Genomic DNA, 20,140 nt, shown 5'->3' on the forward strand with positions numbered 1-20,140 from the left:
TATATATATTTATATGAATATATAAACACACACACACACACACACACACACACACACACACACATATATATATATATATATATATATATATATATACATATATATAATGTTTTGTCTGTTTAATATTTTAGGTTAAATACACGAAATGATATAAAATAATTTTCTAGAAGCGCCCCTCTCTCTTTCTCTCCCTATATCCAGCACACTCACTCATGCAGCTTTTCCATCCTTCTACGTCACAAGGTATTGATGGACAGATATAGTCGAGGAGTTTAATAAGTTCAATTCTTAACTATGGGGTTCTTTCCGCATTCAGTCGCACTATGCACGACATTAGGAATGTACTTTGGGATCATCGACTTGGGTCTATCACTGATTCATGAATGAATTGCATAGATAGAATCTTGGAGGAAACTCTTAAAGGAACAATCCTCTTCTTGGAAAATACAGGGTCCTGCAGATAAATTGGGACGATTATTACGATGCATAAAACTGGTTATAAATACTAAAATAATATTTAGTAGACATAATTTTGATGTAGCATTTATTACAACAAAAACATTCATCACTCAATATGGCCGCCCTTTTGGGCAATTGCCGCCTCCACATGATAAGGAAATGCTTTTGGAGCTGCCGCAATCTCCATCTTTGTGATTTTATGTGTCGAACGCACGATGTATGCCATCAAACTACTGATGCTTGAGTGTGGTGAAGCATTGATCCTTGCTATTAGCACGCTCTATAAAAAGCAATCGAGAAGGTTGCGATCTCGGCTATTACTGGACCAGACTTGGCTCTCACTAAACAAAACATGGCACCTTCTCACCAAGTCTTGTGTTGCTTTTGACACATGTCATGGTGCAGAATCTTGGATAAGCACCACATCATCAAGCTCAAATGTTTGCCTCATCCAAGGTTACAGTGAGTTTTTCAGACTGTCCAAATACTCCTCTGTGCCGATCTTGAAGCTAGACTTAATGAATTTGGATCCATGACATTTACATCATTCGTCAGAAGTGTTGTATGCAATCAATCGAGAATTTCTGCGATTCACTTCAGCGTCTGCAGTGAACTCCCTTTCGCCCACAAACACGTGAGATTTTTCTGCACCTTAATGGCCATCTCTCGGTTCTGGTTGCTTTAGACTTGGCTGTTGGAGGTGACAGCGTCGTCGAACATAGCCAGTCATGCAAAGGTTCATGTACACAGCTCTGGACACCGTGGAAAGGGGCACATCGCTTTTCCTTGCAAGATTTGCCATGGATGCAGATGGGTTGGCTTCAATCGCGCGTTTGAGGCCAGTGAGTGATTTTGGATTGCGCTTAGAATCACTTCGAATCTTGTGTACTTTCCTATCAATCTTTCTTCTTTAAATTGTTTATACACACGATAAACTGTTGCTTTTGGAAGTTTCCTTAACTTAACAATTTTATTGGCAGTGTGGCAGCCGTGCGCCAAAACAACAATGGAGGAACAACTATATTGTTCCTTGACTTTCTGTTGTCGAATCAGTTCACAATTAATCTGAAATGTTAAGCCCATTAAGCCAACTGCTTAAAATTGGTCTCAATTTATCTGCAAGACCCAGTAGAATTAAACTGTCAACAGCTTTAACATCATTTATCTGTCCATTGTATGCCTACAGCATAACTTCTCTTCCTCCAACCATTTTGGAAGACATGCAGAGGGTTATGGGTTTCAAGCATAAAATGATTGTCCTCAACAAATCTTAATACCAGAGAATTTGAAATCAATACCTTGTACTTGACTTCCTCAAAATTATTCCATGCTTTTATCACATATTTTAATCATATAATTTTTTTTTAGTTGATACAAATAGCTAATCTTTTGTGATGCACATTAATAATGATATTCTTTTCTCGTTCTTCCCTTCTTTTTATAGTTGACAAATAGAATATGATAAACGTTTCCAGCATCAATGTTATAGCACTTTCTATTTAATTTTACATGTTGTTTTGTGCCAGGAGATGTAACGGAATAGACTTAGTTGCAAATGCATAAACATTCTTCGTGCTGTACTCGTCATTGTTGTGATGAACAGGAAATAATTGTACCGTACAGTTAGTGGAGATACTTTTAGCAAGTGACCTGGAGATTTTCCTGATGTTTAAGAAGCGTTGGCGCACGTGATCAGTATGATATCCACAGAGGCATCGTTCGAAGTTCATACAATGATTTTGGACGAATCACGAAGCTGTGTATTCTCCTCAAAATTATGAGAGTGAGCATTTATCACATGGCGTATGCGTTTCCTTTGGCTTGAATTACTTGAAAGACTTCGGTAAGTGGAGCAACATCTATTAGAAGACGGTTTGAGTTATGTGGCCATGATAAGGTAGTGTTCAGACTCTCTCCTTCTGTGTTGGACAGTCTTGAGCAGGTTCCGTTCGGAGACCGTTGTGATCTAGTAAATATTGGTCTGGTAGCTGAGAAATAGGTCAGCAGATGAAAGGAGTTGATGTAATGAGTTGAGGTAGTGAAAATTTGGCTTCTGCACCGACAACCATTTATGTGACTTAGGACAATGACTTCAGAGAGGACTCAAGTAAGATTTATGTACTAAGAATAGTATGAATTAAGAGTTGTTTGGTGTTTGCAGAAGATCAAATAGCAGTAGAATGTAAAATGTATTGGGGAGTCAATTAACTGGAGGTCATTGTTGTTGATGTTCATGTCAGAGAGGTGAATAGCGGGAGCAGGTATAATCTAAATTTGTCCAAGCACGACTTCTTATAGTGGACAACAGAGAGTGTTTATTAATAGACTTTGAGAGACTGTCTCAGAAAAGAATAGCATGTAAGAGCTAGCGTTTTAGTAAAGGACGACGTGTGAGGGCTAGTTTGGATAGGATCAATGGATAATAATAAAATGGAAGGAGTACAGACCAATTCTGGGGCATTCTGATTGAATATAAATGTTACCGATGTTCAGAAAACTCAGAAAAAACTCATACTGGTCTAGTCCGAAGGCTTGCAGCGCTGAACTGCTCGCGGTGCGGTGAATGCGCCTACAGGCTACGTGATGGCTCTCAGAGGTGTGCACAAGCGATCACAATGGATAAGGAATTATAACTAGAAAAGAAACTCGTAATGTATTCATCAAACTATGACTATGAAGGATTTCACATCATACGCAGAAGGAACAAGAAGAATTTTCATATGCATGTGGAACATTTTCATAATATGTGTATGTGTGTGTGTTTTGTGAGTGTGTGTGTGTGTGTGTGTGTTTGTACGTGTGATCGTGTATACTATCGACGTTCTAAAGTTCAAACAACGAACAGATCTTCATTAAATATTCTGTTTTATGATACAAGTCTATGTTATAATAAGCTAAAAGAAAAACGGGCAAAGGTCTTTTGTATTTAAATACAAACTTCTATAGACTGCCTTATTTGCATGCTTCTTTTTACATTCGCGCATTTTTGTCAGTTATTTCTTTCTCGTTCTAAATTTTACGACGTCAAATGTAAGTAATATTATGCGGCTTCCATTTTAAAATTATTTCCTTGATGCTGTTATCCTACATCATCCCTAGTCGAACAGACCTTTCTTTGTTTTTGCACGTCAACTACAGACTATGATTTGAGAGAAACTCGGCTACTATTTCTTACACAAAGAAAACAAGTTATTAGTATCACTAAACCTAAGAGGTATTCTAATGTATATCACACGCCCCCCCACACACACACACACACGCGCGCGCGCGTGGAACTTGAATGCTTCATCTTATGTGGAAAATCAACAGTGTAATCATGTGTCTTCGATAAAAAAAAAGGTTGTAGCAGTATATTTATTTGTGGAACAATTATTATCATTATAATTTTTTTAAACAGGGATAACACTGGATGCCCAGAGACAATGTCATTAATTTTACTTTCCATTTTCACAAAGAATGCAGGTATTCTTTTTGGCTTTATTATGCTTTTGGAGATTTCTGGCTTTAATTTTTTAGTGAATATTAAAACTAAAATTTGAGTTTTTCACCTCACAACCACTGTTTGGAACTTTCGTGTCTATTTACACTTTGTTCAGCTTTTTCCTAGGTTGGCATGGTAGGACTTCTGCCGCCACCTTATGATGATATTCTGCAAATACATATTTAGTCGAGGTTTTAGTCTTTTCACAATTTCTGTTATTTCCCATTTTTATTCGTCTGTCATTTCAGCTTGTTTTATGCTTTTTCTTTCCCTGAAAAAAAAAAGAACATGTTTGTTTTCGTTGTGCTTCGAAGTTATTTCTATCAAATTTTTATATTTTGTCACTCCATCTTTTGAGACACATCTGTGGATATTTCATGATAATTTTCTAATTGCATAAATCCCCTAATACCCTGTATTCGTAACAAATACAATATTTATGTATTAGATTTAAAGTGATGTATTCTAAAAGCGGTCAATATTTTCGTTTTTGTGTCTAGTTTTGCTAAACCATTTAGCGTGCAATGGAGAGAGAGCTAGTGTATTAATGCCTATCACCTCATTTATTGCATTTAACCATGTTTTAAAAATTAATTTTGTGTATCTATAATATGACTTCCTAATCTTTTCCTAATCTTAACAGTGGATTGGCAGAATTACTCCACCGTATTTATTTCAGCTTTTTTATAATCTGAGTTCAAATTCCATCGGTTTTGTCATTGCTTTTGATTCTTCAATGTCAATAAATTATGTTACCAGTCATGAACTGGAACCTAATCAACAATCCACGTATATTTCTGGCCATGTAGCTGTGTTAAATATTATATTTTTATTATCACCTTCATCATAATCATCGTCTTTACCTTAATCATCATCATTTTCATCATCATCAACATCATCATCATCTGTAATAGCGGTGGTGGCGGTGATGGTATTAGCAGCAGTAGCAGCAGCAGCAGGAATAATAGTAGCAATGGTAGTAGTAGAAGTAGTGCCAGCAGCAGCAGCAGCAGCAGTAGTAGTAGTAGTAGTAGCATACTTTGTTTCAATGTATTTTTAACTATAACACCAGGTGCTATTCGTGTACCTGAAGGTATTGTCTTTTTAGGGCGTAGATCTATCTGTATATCAGCTTAATTTTTTTATACAAGTTTTATATTTGTTAACCCCGGTGCTACTTTACTGTTTCTTCTGTTATGCAGAATACGTGCTGTGTCAGTTCATTTATTTTGCTGTGTCTGGAATATGTTTCGTAAGTACTGGTTGATTAGTGCGAGACGGTTATTTAGTATAATAATGTGATATGTGATTCGTATAGCATTAATGAGTTTCAGGTGGGTAGAATGGGATTTTATTTTTCTTGTTTGTATTAGAGTGCCTGCTATTGGTTTTGTTGGAGTGCGTTTTGAGTTAGTTTATTGCATATTGATCTTGCACATTTGAATTGTTTTATGCAGTTTTAATTTGCTGCTGAACTGAAAGTGGCTTGGGTAGAATATTGGCTACTTCTAGTGCAGGAACTGTTTGAAATGAGTGCAGCAATATGAGCTATAGTACGGACTGTATGTTTCTGTTCATATTTTTATCATACCTAATATTGTAGTTGTTATCCGAAGTTTATTATTTGATGGCCCATATTTTGCTTATTTCATTATCAAGTCTCTTATATGTTGACAGTTTCTCCATCTCCTTTGGGATAACAATGTTCATCAGGTAGCAGGTATTTTTTCCACATTATTGTATCAGAACAGTAATTCTTGATCCATTTATCAATTTGGTTTGGCGTGTCTCATACATTGTAGGTGATTCGTAAATATTTTAGCATTTTTCGCTCGATTCACACTGAAAGGTTTGCCATACATTCCAGTGGACATACTGTCAACACAATCGTATTTATGTATACACCCGGGTTTGGCAAAGATGCCAGCAATCTTCTTCTACTGGATGCATATTGTGCACTTAATGATAACATCTTATTATAATCTCATTACCGTTTTATTTTGTTAGTTATAGATAGACAGTGGCGTTGTACAGTTAGAATCAGTTATTTTTTCTCTACTTTTAGCTTAGAGCTTTTGAGTCATTCCTGGATTTACCTCATCTTGCTCATGGCAATAATAACATTGTTATAATTATTTTAAGGAGAGAGCAGCGCACGCCATCAAAGTGAGACTGGTGTACAATATACGACGCCCGATATACCCATCATAATTACCTGTCTGATAGGGGTACACCAGGCAGATGCATCACGAGACACATGCATCACAGCCATATATGCGCAATATGGTGATTTCATATCGAGATAAACAGCGTAAGCCTATGCAGGTGGGGGCCCAGTTATAATTTTCATCAGATAGAGTAGCCCATCAAAAAGTCCCTAAAAGGGTTTTGTTTATGGTTGATGAATAAAACACCCATAGTTCCAGAGGTTAATTATTTAAACCCCACAAAATACCTCTCAACACATGGTTATGATGCTTCCCCACTACTTCTGCTCGTGATCAGAGATGCACATATCGTCAGCCACCAAAAGACATGCTAAGCCGGTTAAGGTCAAGCAACTTACAAGCAAATCTGTGGTATTGTGCAGATTATTTGCTGTAGCCCATCTTTTACACTAATACACATGTCCATGATAAGGACTTCCAATTAGTCAAGATCAAAAGCCACCTGAGTCACTGCCTGGTATTGCATCATCATCATCATCATCATCATCATCATCATCATCATCATCATCATTATCATCATCAATTCGGAGTACTTGGTGATGTTTTCAACCTCTTTACTCACAACATTCATGTCATTTGGTATAGCTGCATCAATGAACTGATAGTATTTCTAAATGATGTATCAATACCAGCAGATGACAACGTTTCCCTAAAAGAAATGGAAAAACTTTCAAAATACAAAGACCTGGAAATAGAGGTAACTCGAATGTGGAATCTAAAAACAGAAACAATTCCTATCATAGTATGTGCCTTAGGTATAATAAAAAAAATATTCAGACAAATACATAACAAAAACACCAGGACTTACAAATATATATAACATACAGAAAATTGTACTGCTGGGCACTGCACACATCCTACGCAAAACATTTCAATACAGTAACCATAAGAACATCACAGCAAACCACAGCACATGCCCGAGGCACACAGAGCTGCGCTCGGTAGTGAAGTGAAAGCACGTTATAAAAATAAAACTACTGAACAATAATAATAATAATAATAATTATTATTATTATTATTATTATTATTATTATTATTATTATTATTATCATCATCATCATCATCATCATCATCATTATCATCATCATCATCATCATCATCATCATTATTATTATTATTATTATTATTATTATTATTATTATTATTATTATTATTATCATCATCATCATCTTTACACAGCTTCTAACGCTGGAGATATACCAGTGTCACTTGTTCACTACCAGTGAACTAAGCTAACATCCCTTATTTATCGAGCACCATCCGGAATATTCGAGCGGTTCCAAGCAGTGCTGTTTTCTGCAAGTGCTCCACTCTTATTGCAGCCCCCATTTGTCCCATGTACTTATCAAGATGTTTAACCACTGTTCCCAGGGCACCGACATTTTTATTGGTACTACTACCATCTTTTTCAGCAACCACACATCCTTAACATCCCAAACTAACCTGTTATATCTATCTTTCTTCTTTATCGCATACTTTGTTGTCAACTGGAAATGCTATATCTGCGATCCAGCATCGTTTGCTTTCTTTCTCATTTAAAACGATTAATAGTTTCCTATTTTCTATCTTATGGTCGCACTGAATCATACAATCCCACGGGATCCTTGCATTATCATTTTCGATGATGCCTTCGGGTTTATGTTCGCTCCACTTTTTTGCTCTGTCAAGTCCATACTTGTTGCAAAGTGTCCAATGGACAATCCTTGCTATATTGTATTTCTGGGCTACTGGCGTACATTGACTGGTAATATGCCATACGGTTACATCACTTTGTCCACAAATTCTCCCCTTATTACCTTCTGATATGTTGTCTCTTCTGTATTTGATCTATTGGTTCTTAATGCTTGCTCTTGGGGAGCACAGTTTAGAGCCTACGTCTCTGGTTTTAAATCACTTCTAGTCATCCATAGCCATCTTTTTACTCTATCTGTCTTCAGCATCCCTATGAAATTGTCCATGCATCCGTTTCTTTATTCACCTATTTTCAGATTCATTCATTCTTAATTGCTTGTAGTGTGCTTTATCTTTGCAATATTCCATCCTACACAAGACTAAGCTTACTTACAATAATAGTGTTTCTGTGGAATTATTTACCTACTATGCTATGTTGTTTTCTGCTGCTCTAATGCTGTGTTCGCATCCAATCAGTCCTCTCCCCCTTCTTTTTTGGTACATACAGGTTGTCTTTGTCATTTTATAGGTGGAGTATCCCATATCTAGTCAGCAACTTCCTTGTCTTTCTGTCTAAGCTGTTTAGTTCGTCTATTGTCCATGGTATTACTCCTGCTCTATATGTAAGGAGTGAAACTGTCCAAGTGTTGATAGCTTCAATCTTATTCCGTTCGTTTAATTTCGACTTAAGTACCAGTCTCAGTCTACGCAAGTACTCCACCTTAAATTTTTCTGCTTTTTCTTTCTCCATCAATTTATCCATTCCCAGTATACCCAAGTAGTTATAGCCCGTCTCTTCTATCTGCTTCATAACCTCCCCCGATCTATCACTAGCCCGTCCATAGATCTGATTTTGCCACTTTTCAAGACTAATACACCACACTTTTTCAGTCCGAAATTCATGCTGATATCAGCTCTGAAAGTATACACCGTATCAGCGAGGGAACTGACTTGGGATTCATCTTTACTATAAAATTTAAGATCCTCCATGAATAACAAGCCTCTGCATTCCTCCGATTATTATTATTGAGTAGGAGAGCAATGCATGCCATCAAAATGACACTGAGGTACTAATATAAGAAACCCAATTTATCTATTATGACTAATAAGGGTACAACCATATATGCGCAATAGGCTGATCTCATACCAAGTGCATGACCATGCAAGGGGAGCCCAGTTAGAATTTTCTGTAGGTGGAGCAGCACACCCTGCTCAAAAGGTCTCTAAATTATTTAAGAATGATGAACGAAACTCCTATGTTTCCATGTGTGAACTATTCAAATCCCAAAGAATTCCTCTCAGCACATGGCTTTGACGTACCTCCACTACTCCTGCTCCTGATCATAGATGCACATCCAGTCAGTCATTAAGGAGCACTTCCTTAACTGGTTGGAAATGTTATGTACATGTTTGTCTTGGTATAACAAATGGGCTACAGCAAATATTCTGTTCAAAACCACAGATTTGTTTGTCACTTGCTTGACCGTAACTAGTTGAGCATGTCCCTAACTGACTGACAATATGTGTATTAGCTCTGATCACATGTAGGAGTAGTGGGAGAACATTCCAGCTGTGTGTGGACAGGGATTGTTTGGGTTTCAATTGTTCATCTCTGGAAACATGGGTGTATCGTTAACGATCCTAAATAACCCTTATTCAAGGACCTTTTGAGTAGGATGGGCTAATTGACCTGAAGAAATATTTTAAATATTCTCACTGGGCCCCACCTGTAAAAATATGTGCTGTTTATCGTGATGTGAGATCACCATTTTGCAAGCACGTGGTTGTCATGCACGTGCTTGGTGTACCCTTATCAGATGCGTAGTCATGGTGGGTATATTGGGTTTCGTATATTTGTAGGCTAGTGTCATTGTTCGTTCACTCCATAATAATAATGATGATAATAATAAGAAGAAGAAATAATAATAATAATAATAATAATGATAATAATAATAATAATAATAATAATAATAACAATCCTTCTTCTTCTTCTTCTTCTTCTTCTTCTCCTTACTATATTATTATTATTATTATTATTATTATTATTATTATTATTATTATTATTATTATTATTATTACTGTTTCCACAATACACTCAACAGATTCGACTATTGGAAAAGAAAAAAAATCATAACATCAGGCTACAAACAACCTTCGATGCCAAGAACCCTTCTAAGTATCCTACCTGCTCCTAAATAACACTGTTTTCTGAAGTTGTACTAAACTATGTTTTATGCCTATTTCCTCTAACCATCTGTTCAGATCTTTAGGGATAATTCCCAATGCACCTATAACTACTGGGATACATGTATCCGTACTTTCTATAGTCTCTGTAATTCAATAGCTAGGTCCTGGTACTTTGCTATTATTTCTATACCTCTCATATTCATGTTTTTATCATTTGGGACTGTAAAGTCTATTATCTGTCACTTTGTATTGCTTTTATCTACTACTACCAAATCAGGCGTTCTAGATTATATTACTCTATCAGTCTGAATGTTGAAGCTCCACAGCATCTTGTATTTCTTACTTTCTAGTAATTTACTAGATTCGTGTTCATACCATTTATCAGTATGTTCAAATCCTAGCTTTCTACGCAGCTCCCAATGGATTACTTTCCCTAAATTGTCAAGCCGTTTCTAGCATTCTTTCTGTGCCAGCATACTACATTCACTTACTATGTGAGTAACGCTTTCCTCTTTTGATTTGCATAATCTACATTGGAAATCTTCTTGATTTTTGTCTATCTTGGCTTTTATCCAATTAGTCCTTAATACTTGATCTTGTACAGCTATTAACAAACTTCCTCTCTCCCTCTTCAGTTTTCCTTTCTGCGAACATAACAATGTCTCACTACTAATATTTGCTACAACTATCGTTGGGAATCTAACATGCAACACCTTCTCTTGCCAGTCAGATAATTTCTGTTCTTTTTCTGGCTTTAACTTAGTATGGGTTTTTGGTTTCTCTGCGTCTTGCTGTGACTCTAGTAGTTTTTAATAATCTTTATTCACTATTACCTACATAGAAGTCTATATATACTCTAGCTAACTCCACAAAGTCTTCTACTGATATTAACCCTCTTCCACCTTCCTTTCTAGGTAAGTGTAATCTTGCTACTCCTGCCCTTGGGTGGAGTCCTCATTAATATTGAATTCTTTCGCTAATTCAGTTTTTGTCCGATCTACAAAAGCTGCTGAATATCTAAGTAATGATACTGCCCAAATATTTACAGCCTTCAGTAGATTCAGACCATTTGGCTTTGACTTCATTAGCTTCCGCGCCATTCTGATGTACTCCTTCTCAATTTTTGTTTTCGTTTCTGAGGTTACTACTCTGTCAGATTCTAGCACTTCTAGATACTTATAACAGCACTTCTAGATACTTATAACTCTCTCCTCCTTTAAATGTTTTTAATGCCATAGGTTTGCAATTTTCGTATAAAAATGTGTTTACATTTGTACGCACATGTTGCTGTAACGATTCATCTGGGGAAAGCTATTTTTTGTAATTATATATACTCCATAAAAGCAAAATCTTTCAGTTTCCTGAAATGGCTAACATTTAGATATAGTTATCTTACATTGTAGTATTATTATTCCTTCGTAGCACAGTGTAAGTAAAAATGCACCGGTGTCTTTAGTCGTCTGTCAAGTCACAACAAGGACCTCAGACAGATAATACTTTCCTTAAGATGTGCGCTGTGCCAAATAAGGCTGCCAGTTGCTTTAAGATGTCTTGAGGTTTCAATAGAATTGAGCCCAATGCTCCCATCACCAATGATATCATCATCATCATCGTCATCATCATCATCATCATCATCATCATCATCAAGGCGGCGAGCTAATAGAATCTTTAGCACACCGGGCGAAATGCTTAGCAGTATTTCGCCCGTCGCTTACGTTCTGTGTTCAAATTTCACCATGGTCGATTTTGCCTTTCATCCTTTCGGGATCGATAAGTAACAGTGAAAGACTGGTGTCGATGTAATTGAGGAGTCCCTTTCCTCAAAATTCAAACCTTGTGTTTTTAGTTAAGAGTATTATTATTATTATTATTATTATTATTATTATTATTATTATTATTATTATTATTATTGAGCTAGGGAGCAGTGCACGCCATCAAAATAACACTGGGGTAAAATATGCGAAGCTCAGTAAACCCATCGTGACCACCTGTCTGATAAGGGTACACCAGGCATATGCATCTCAACCGTATGCGCATGACATAGTGAACTCATATCAAGATAAGCAGCGCATAATCTTGCAGTTGGGGCCCCAGTTAGAATTTTTTTCAGGTCGAGTAGCCCATCCTATTCAAAAGGTCCCTGAATAAGAGTTGTTTAAGGATGTTGAACAAAACACCAATGTTTCCACAGGTGAATTATCCAAACCCCAAACAATTCCTCTCATCACATGGCTATGGTGCTCCCCAATTACTTCTGCTCATGATCAGAGAAGCACGTATCGTCAGCCACTAAAGGACATGTTCAACTGGTTAAAGTCAAGCAACTGACAAGCAAATCTGCGGTATTGGGCAGAATATTTGCTGTAGCCCATCTTTTGTACCAAGACAATTATTTATTATTATTATTGTTGTTGTTGTTGTATTGTCTTTGCACTGCTTCTAACGCTGGAGATGTACTACGGTGTCAGATGTTCACTACCAGTGAACGAGTGTAACACCCTTACTTTTCGAGCGGTTCCAAGCAGTGCTGTTTTCTGGAAGAAATCCACCCTTATTTGTCCTATATACTTCTCAATATTTTTAGTCCATGTTCCCAGGGCTCCGACAATTATTATTGGTCAACATTTCCATCAGGACCTTCTGGGTAGAAACTACCTACTTCAGGATGGACACTGATATATATCGAGAAGAAGAATGTTTAGCTATGGCTTCGCCACTATCACCGATAATAGCCAATATATACATGAATTACTTTGAGAATTTGACTTTAGGATCAACACCACTAAAACCAACCCTATGGCTGCGATGTGTTGATGACACCTTCATACTCTAGCCCCACCAGAAAGTTATCTATGTACTGTTAATCATGTGAACTCAATAAAGCCATCCATACAGTTCACAATGGAAAAGGAAAAAGACTATCAGTTAGCATTCCTGAATGTATTAAAAACACGCACCAAGTATGGATTCAGGGCATCCGTATACCTCAAGCTGACCTTCACTAGACGATACCTCAACTTCAATTCCCACTATCCATACAATGTAAAGAGAGGGATTGCTCAGTGCCTAAAACATCGAGCAACGAATATAAGTAGCGGTCATGATACACACCACGAAAAAATGATCAAGCTCAGTAACAATATATTAAGTATCAACAAACCAAAAACATACTATCGACTCCAATTATGAAGAAAAGAGAGGATGAACCAATAAACTGACCGCAGTCTGTCTACTCTATATGAAAGGCCTCTCCGAAAAAATGCAAAAGATATGCGGTCCACGTGACATCAGGACAGAAATCAAGAGTAATGCAGCACTTCGCAAATATCTAGTTCGAGTAAAACCACCAATAGAAGAGAATATGACCAAAGACTACGTGTACTCCACCCCATGCAGCTGTGGTAGGTTATACAAAAGTGAAACATGCCACCCCCTCAAAATAAGGGTAGACGAACATCGCAAAACTGTGGCACGGGGAGATATTGATAAATCGGATATAGCTGATCACGTATGGAAAAATGCTGTGGGTTGAAGTTAAAATAATAGAGAACACCACTGGAAAATACGAAGACTAAAAGAAGCAGAACATATGCTAGGACACAACAACCTCTTAAGCAGACCAAGAGCAGATATGAGTAGCATATGGGAACAGGTATTAAGGAAGGATAGGAAAATATTAGATCTATGAGCCCAAACATTCACTCCATATATGCCCACGGGCATATGGCATAGTGGTTAAGAGCGATTCCAGGCAGTGACCTGAATAATAATAATAATAATAATAATAATAATAATAATAATAATAATAATAATAATAATAATAATAATAATAATAATGATAATAATACCTTAGGAATGAGAACCCATGGAGGGAGAGTATATCAGCCGAAACGTTGTGTTAACAACAAAGAAGATGAAGACAAATATCCGTCCAATGTAAATAATGTACATAGTTCTTCATCTCTTAAATATAGAACTGTATCATCATCATCATCATCATCATCATCATCATCACTATCATTATTGAGTGAGAAAGCATTGCATGTCGTCAAAGAGACACTGGGATAAAATATACGAAGCTCAGTATGCCCATCTTGACTACCCGTCTGAGAAGGGTACACCAGGCACATGCATCACAACCATATGTGCACGACATGGTGATGTTATATCAAGATGAACAGCGCATGGCCTTGCAGATGCAGTCCAGTTAAAATTTTCTTCAGGTTGAGTAGCCCATCCCGCTCAAAAGTACCCTGAGTAAGGGCTGTTTAAGGATGTTGAACGAAACACCCATGTTTCCAAATGTGAATTATCGAAACTCGAAACAATTCCTCTCAACACATGGCTCTGATTCTCTCCCGCTACTGCTCTTGATCAGAGAAGTACATATCGTCAGCCACAACGGGACATGCTCAACTGGTTAAGGTCAAATAGCTGACAGACAAATCTTTGGTATTGAGCAGAATATTTGCTATAGCCCATCTTTTATACAAAGTCAAAACATTCTACATGATAACACTTGCAATCAGTTAAGTTCAGAAGCCATGAGAGCCACTGTCTGGTACTGCATCAAGGCATTATTATTATTATTATTATTAGTAGTAGTAGTAGTAGTAGTAGTAGTAGTAGTAGTAGTAGTAGTAGTAGTAGTAGTATTTGAGAAGAACTCTCAGCTTATTTTACTGGGTATGATGGAAAGTTTCAGCTGTCTACAACCAGTAGACTAAAGTGACACTTGTTTACTGACCATACTTCAAGAACCCTGTGAAGTATTCTTGCAAGTTCCAAGCAATGTTCATTCTTTTTTTTTTCTATCTTTACCTTTGTAACAACATTTTGGAACCATGGTAGTAGTTGAATGCCAATAATTTCAAGTGTGGCAATCACTCGTGGCATCACGTCTACTCTCCTTGTTTGTCACAACCTTCATATTTCCCAGTTCAAATCGTTATATTTGTTCAGTTTTCTTTCTCCTTTATATTTTATCTTGCTGTTACCATGCCATGTTATGTCGATTGTCTTGCCTGTTAATTCTTTTTTATTCACAACAAAATGTCCGTTCTCCGATCTCTGGTTAGATGATCGCACTGAATCATTGCATCCCACAGAATTTTGCAATCTTCATTCTCAGTTACCTTCTGGGAGTTTTATTCATACAACGCTTTTGCTCTTTGTAGGCCGTGATTTCCACAGAAATCCCAATTGATCAATCTGGTCACATAGAAACGAAGTCTTTATATTCGTGTTGTGCTAATGTCGGGCATCTGCTAACGCTGTGCCATACCGTATCAACTCTCTCATCACACATTCTGCATTTGCCACTGTCGGTAGTGTTGTCGATTCTGCATTTAACATTGATTTTCCGTTACGCTCGTTCTTGTACTACGCATGTAAGTACTTCTGTCTCTCTTCAGGTCACTCCTCCTCTTCCATAGCCACCGGTCTTCTGTATCTGTCCTGGCGTTTGAATATCTTGCAAACTGACCGTACATGTTTTTCTCCTTTCATGCTGTTTCATGCAGTGATTAGAGCAGCGGACTAGCGGTTGAGGATCGCGGTTTCGATTCCCAGACCGGGGGTTGTGTGTGATTATTGAGCGAAAACACCTAAAGCCCCACGATGCTCCGGCAGGGGGTGGTGGCGACCCCTGTTGTACTCTTTCGCCCCAACCTTCTCTCATTTTTTCTTCCTGTTTCATGAGTAATGCTGCGATGGACTGGCGTCCCATCCAGTTGGAGGAGAACACATACGCCATAGAAACCGGGAAACCTGGCCCATGAGCCTGGCTAGGCTTTAAAAGGGCAAAACAATGTATGCATGTATGTATGTATGTATGTATGTATGTATGTATGTATGTATAAATATATTTGTGCATATATATATATAGATATATTCACACGATAGATGTTAAAACGCGTAATATAATTACATCAACTGGAAATGTTCGATGGAAGAGTGGCATGGACAGGTTCTATCTGAAAAAAAAACGATAATGGAGCTAGAATCTTGATATCAGTACAGGCAGCCTTCGAGTGTAGGGTAATCTCTCTCAGACAGTACCTCCTAATGAACAGTAGCAAAAATAAATACATTATCTTCATGCTTAAAATTTGAGACAACATCGTACGTGTTGAGAGTGAGCTCGTCAGCAGGAACTTTCTTCTTGATGACCTCCCATAAAACCCTAATAGTGCCGGACTAACATACCTCAATGAAGGCGTGGATGTGAAACGACCAACATAACCCCCACCACTACCACCACCAAAATATATATGCATGAGTATGTTTATCGAAAACAGTAAGAAGAAGTAACCGATAATATAGATTATGTCATATTTTTGCGGAAGGCATCACACATCTGATTAGCAGTTATCCAAAATTGTTATCATGGTATTACCTCCTATGCGACATGGCGTTGTCGTAAAAGCAATATAGAATGCCATCCATTAAATAGACTGCCCTGGCATAAATATAAAGTAACCCCTTGTTCTTGAACACGCACAGAAATACAAGCACAAGGAATATTACCATCAAAATATGAGTCCAGTGAAAGCATGGCAGACCGGATATTGTGGTTATGGACAGACAAGAAAAAAGTATGTACTCTCATAGAGGTCAGTGGTCCTAATGATGTGAATATCTCCTTGAAAGTCCAGGAACTTGAGGGAATTCAACTAATGCCACCAAGTATATAGTCGAGACCTATCTCCCTCCGATTATTGCTTGTTACGATCCATGGCTCACTTTCTTCACCGACAAGGAGGAGGTGGAAGATCAGTGAATGAGTTTTTCGCTTCGAAGGATAAGAACTGGCAACCGCCTAGGATCAAAGAATTGGCAGAAAGGTCTCTTCAGACGACTTAACACAATGGCTTCTACCTTGAATGCCAGGCTGTTCTTGTTGTAACGTGATGAGCAGAACAAATAAGTTACCACCAAAAGATTGCAAAATTTTTTACTCAACATAATGTATACATATATGTACACACAAACACACATACGCACACTATACATAAACACACACACACACACACACACACATACACACACACAGAATGATGGTAATGCACATACTTATGTATGTATGTATATAAGTATGGAAGTATGTATGTATGTATGCATGTCATTCAGTTTATTTGTAGATTTCTTGCTAAAAGAGAAAGAACCGGTTTCTAACCTAGATCCAAAGTTCTTTCATTGGAATTTCAACATCTACAACAGGGTATTTATGCATGGATATATGTATGTATGTATGTATGTATGTATGTATGTATGTATGTATGTATGTATGTATGTATGTTTGTATGTGCAGATTTGTATGTTTTATGTATGTATTCTCATGCATGGAGTTGCATATCTAGGCATGCTCATATATATTTAAATGAAAGACTTCTAGAAAGTTTTATAGATTTTTACAATTCCAGTGATAGATTAGATCTGTAGCCTTCGAATTAACTTTCTCCTCTTTGGTTTTGAGAAGCCTAATTTCTCAAGATTGGAATTTAAGCCGTGTGTTACATATCCCAGGGCCCCATTAATTACAGGTATAAACCTAAACTTGTACTCTGGATAGAGTAACTGCAGATTTCTCAATAGTTCAGCATAGGTGTTCTCTTTTTCACTAATCTTCAGCTTTATGTTAACATCCGCTGGGCAGCTAATTTCCACAACTGTGCACAGTTTCTCTTCTCTATCCCAAATCGTTATATCAGGTCTGTTGTGATTACATTTTATTGAGGTCTTCACTGGTACATTCCACCAGTATTCCTTTTCTGTATTGTGGGTTTTTATTTCGTTGTCCTTCCGACGGATTTCATTATAGAATGTCCTAGCTACAACGTCATGTCTCATCGGTAGATAATACCGTGATGACATTTTCGGACAACTTCTTATGATGTGGGTGATATCTTCAGTGTGAACTCCACAAAGTCTGTATCGGTTGTCACATTTTACGGCTCTTCCATTGTAAGGTATATTTGTAAGGTGCCATTGTAATGTATATTTTTAGCCACCTCTAGATACCTGTAACATTCCTTATCAGATACAGGGGAAACAGTCAAATCATTAATGGAGATGTTATTAATCTGGTTCATAGTTTTCCCCTTTTCATAACCATATAACAACATTTATCCTGACCAAACTCCAAAAGTCTCCAAAACTCCACAAATCTACATCGCCTCTCATATTTTATGGTTTTTCCTCTACCTCTATCCATTTTGCGCATCAGGAACTTGGTTGATATTTCCTGTTCCTAGATTGTATATGCATACCCCACGTCAAAGTGGAAGGTAGTAATCCGGCTATTGGTCCATGATAAACTGCTTTGATGATCGATGTTACTATCATCACGGGACTTTCTATTGACATAGCCATGCATAGTCTTCTGCTCACATATGCTCATCCTTTCATCTGATGATACGTTTAAGGTAGAGTCGTGCAACTTCTTTGGGCATATATTCTACGTTTCAGACAAAGAGTGTTGCTCAAGGAGCTGCCTTCCAAGTCTTATGATGTTATCAGCCTCACGTATGCAAACTTGGTCAAGGGATGCACTTCGACACTTGGTGGTTAAAAGATGTTGCCGAAGAGATATGATGTGACTTTCAAAGGCATTTTGGATTGATGTTAAGCCTTTCCCGACTTGTTTTTGTTTTAGTTAGAGACGGTCTACGTCATTGTTTATGTGGGAATTATGTGTGTTAGTTAGTATTTTTCGGGTTTACACGTCAATAGCTCGGATTTCATCAAGCGTCCAATCAAACAGCCTAAATGTTGGTATAAGTATTGGCACTGCAAACACTTTGTGGACCATGAATGCAAAGAGTTCAGAGGTCCAAATTTTCTTTATTCGGCTGTAATATTCTTTAGTGGCACGTGTTTTATTACAGGTGATATTGTAAGACATAATTTCATCCACCCCTAGATACCTGTAACATTCCTCGTCAGATACAGGGGAAATAATAAAATCATTGATGAAGATGTTACTTGTCTGGTATATAGTTTTCCCTTTTTCACAACCATGTAACAACATTTATCCTGACCAAACTCAAACTCTACATCTTTTGAGGAAGTTGAAACTTGGTCAAGGCTCTTTTTCATCTCATGTATATTCTTTGCATAAAGTTTTAAGTCATCCACAAAGAAACAATGTGTAATTTTGGTATTTCCGTTTCCTTGTGAACCAGTGAGATAACCTTCAGACTTCCTTAACACGAATGACATGTAGTTTACAGAAAGTATAAACAACATCACAGAGAGGCTGTCACCTTGGAATATGCCTTTGTGACACTACTCTATCGGTGATAATAATCATTCTTTGTGTTTAACTTCAAGATGGTGGCGTACCATCAAGTCAGGTCAGCTATGGCTTTGACTATTCTCACTGGAACTTTAGCAAGTTGAAGAAGGGCTTCTAGCATCCATGAGTCAAAAATCCTACGTCCTTGCTGGACCTGAAAGAAAAAGCAGAATAACTCAAACCGTAACCTATCAACTTGAAATGTAAAGCCAGACTGAATATTGTACACTGCCTTCACAGCAAATAAGAAATAGTTGGGATACTGATGATCAATCGTCTCTCATTATATACGTGATCGATTATTTTAGACCTAGATTAATAAGGACAATTTAATACCTATACAAGTATTTGTCTACATTTGATGTAAGAAAAACAGAGAAAAAAGGAAAAAGTAGCAACGGTCAAAGGGGAATTACCGAGTGAAATATTTGCGGAGTTACTTCCCATGAATAAATAATTTTTCACCGATATGGAGATGCTTCCCTTGACTATTATTTCCCTCTTTTATAAATCTTTTTATAAATCTTTACTTCAAGGATCACAGCGATGCTTTTAAATGAATCTATGATACAATTACCTACCTCGAACAGCTGAAATACTTCGCGATGCAATTACATTTTGTGCCCTATTTATTGTAGGAGATGTGTTAATGATTCCCTCTGCATAAATATTAGCTCTGCGTAGAGAAACTTTGCAATTTATTTGTATGGGAAGTCTCTCTCTCCCTCTCTTTCTTTCCCTCTCTCTCTTTCCTTTTCTCTACCATACATGCACACACACACACACACACACACACACACACACACACACACACAC

At 37.3% G+C, this 20,140-nt stretch overlaps 1 protein-coding gene across 3 annotated transcripts in view; it reads left to right on the top strand.

Moving 5' to 3' along the window:
* LOC106875623 (solute carrier family 23 member 1) overlaps window positions 1-20,140 on the top strand; it is a 62,677-nt gene that overhangs the window by 4,732 nt on the left and 37,805 nt on the right. The window contains exon 1 of one of the 3 annotated variants that reach the window (XM_014923852.2): window positions 10,359-10,520. The exons of the other annotated variants lie outside the window; for them this stretch is intronic. The gene's annotated coding sequence lies outside the window, so the exon portion shown is untranslated. Of the gene's footprint in view, window positions 1-10,358; window positions 10,521-20,140 lie in introns of those variants that run through there. 3 annotated transcript variants of the gene reach the window in all.

This window comes from Octopus bimaculoides, chromosome 1, assembly GCF_001194135.2.
Source record: "Octopus bimaculoides isolate UCB-OBI-ISO-001 chromosome 1, ASM119413v2, whole genome shotgun sequence".
Classification (NCBI taxonomy): Eukaryota; Metazoa; Mollusca; class Cephalopoda; order Octopoda; family Octopodidae; genus Octopus; species Octopus bimaculoides.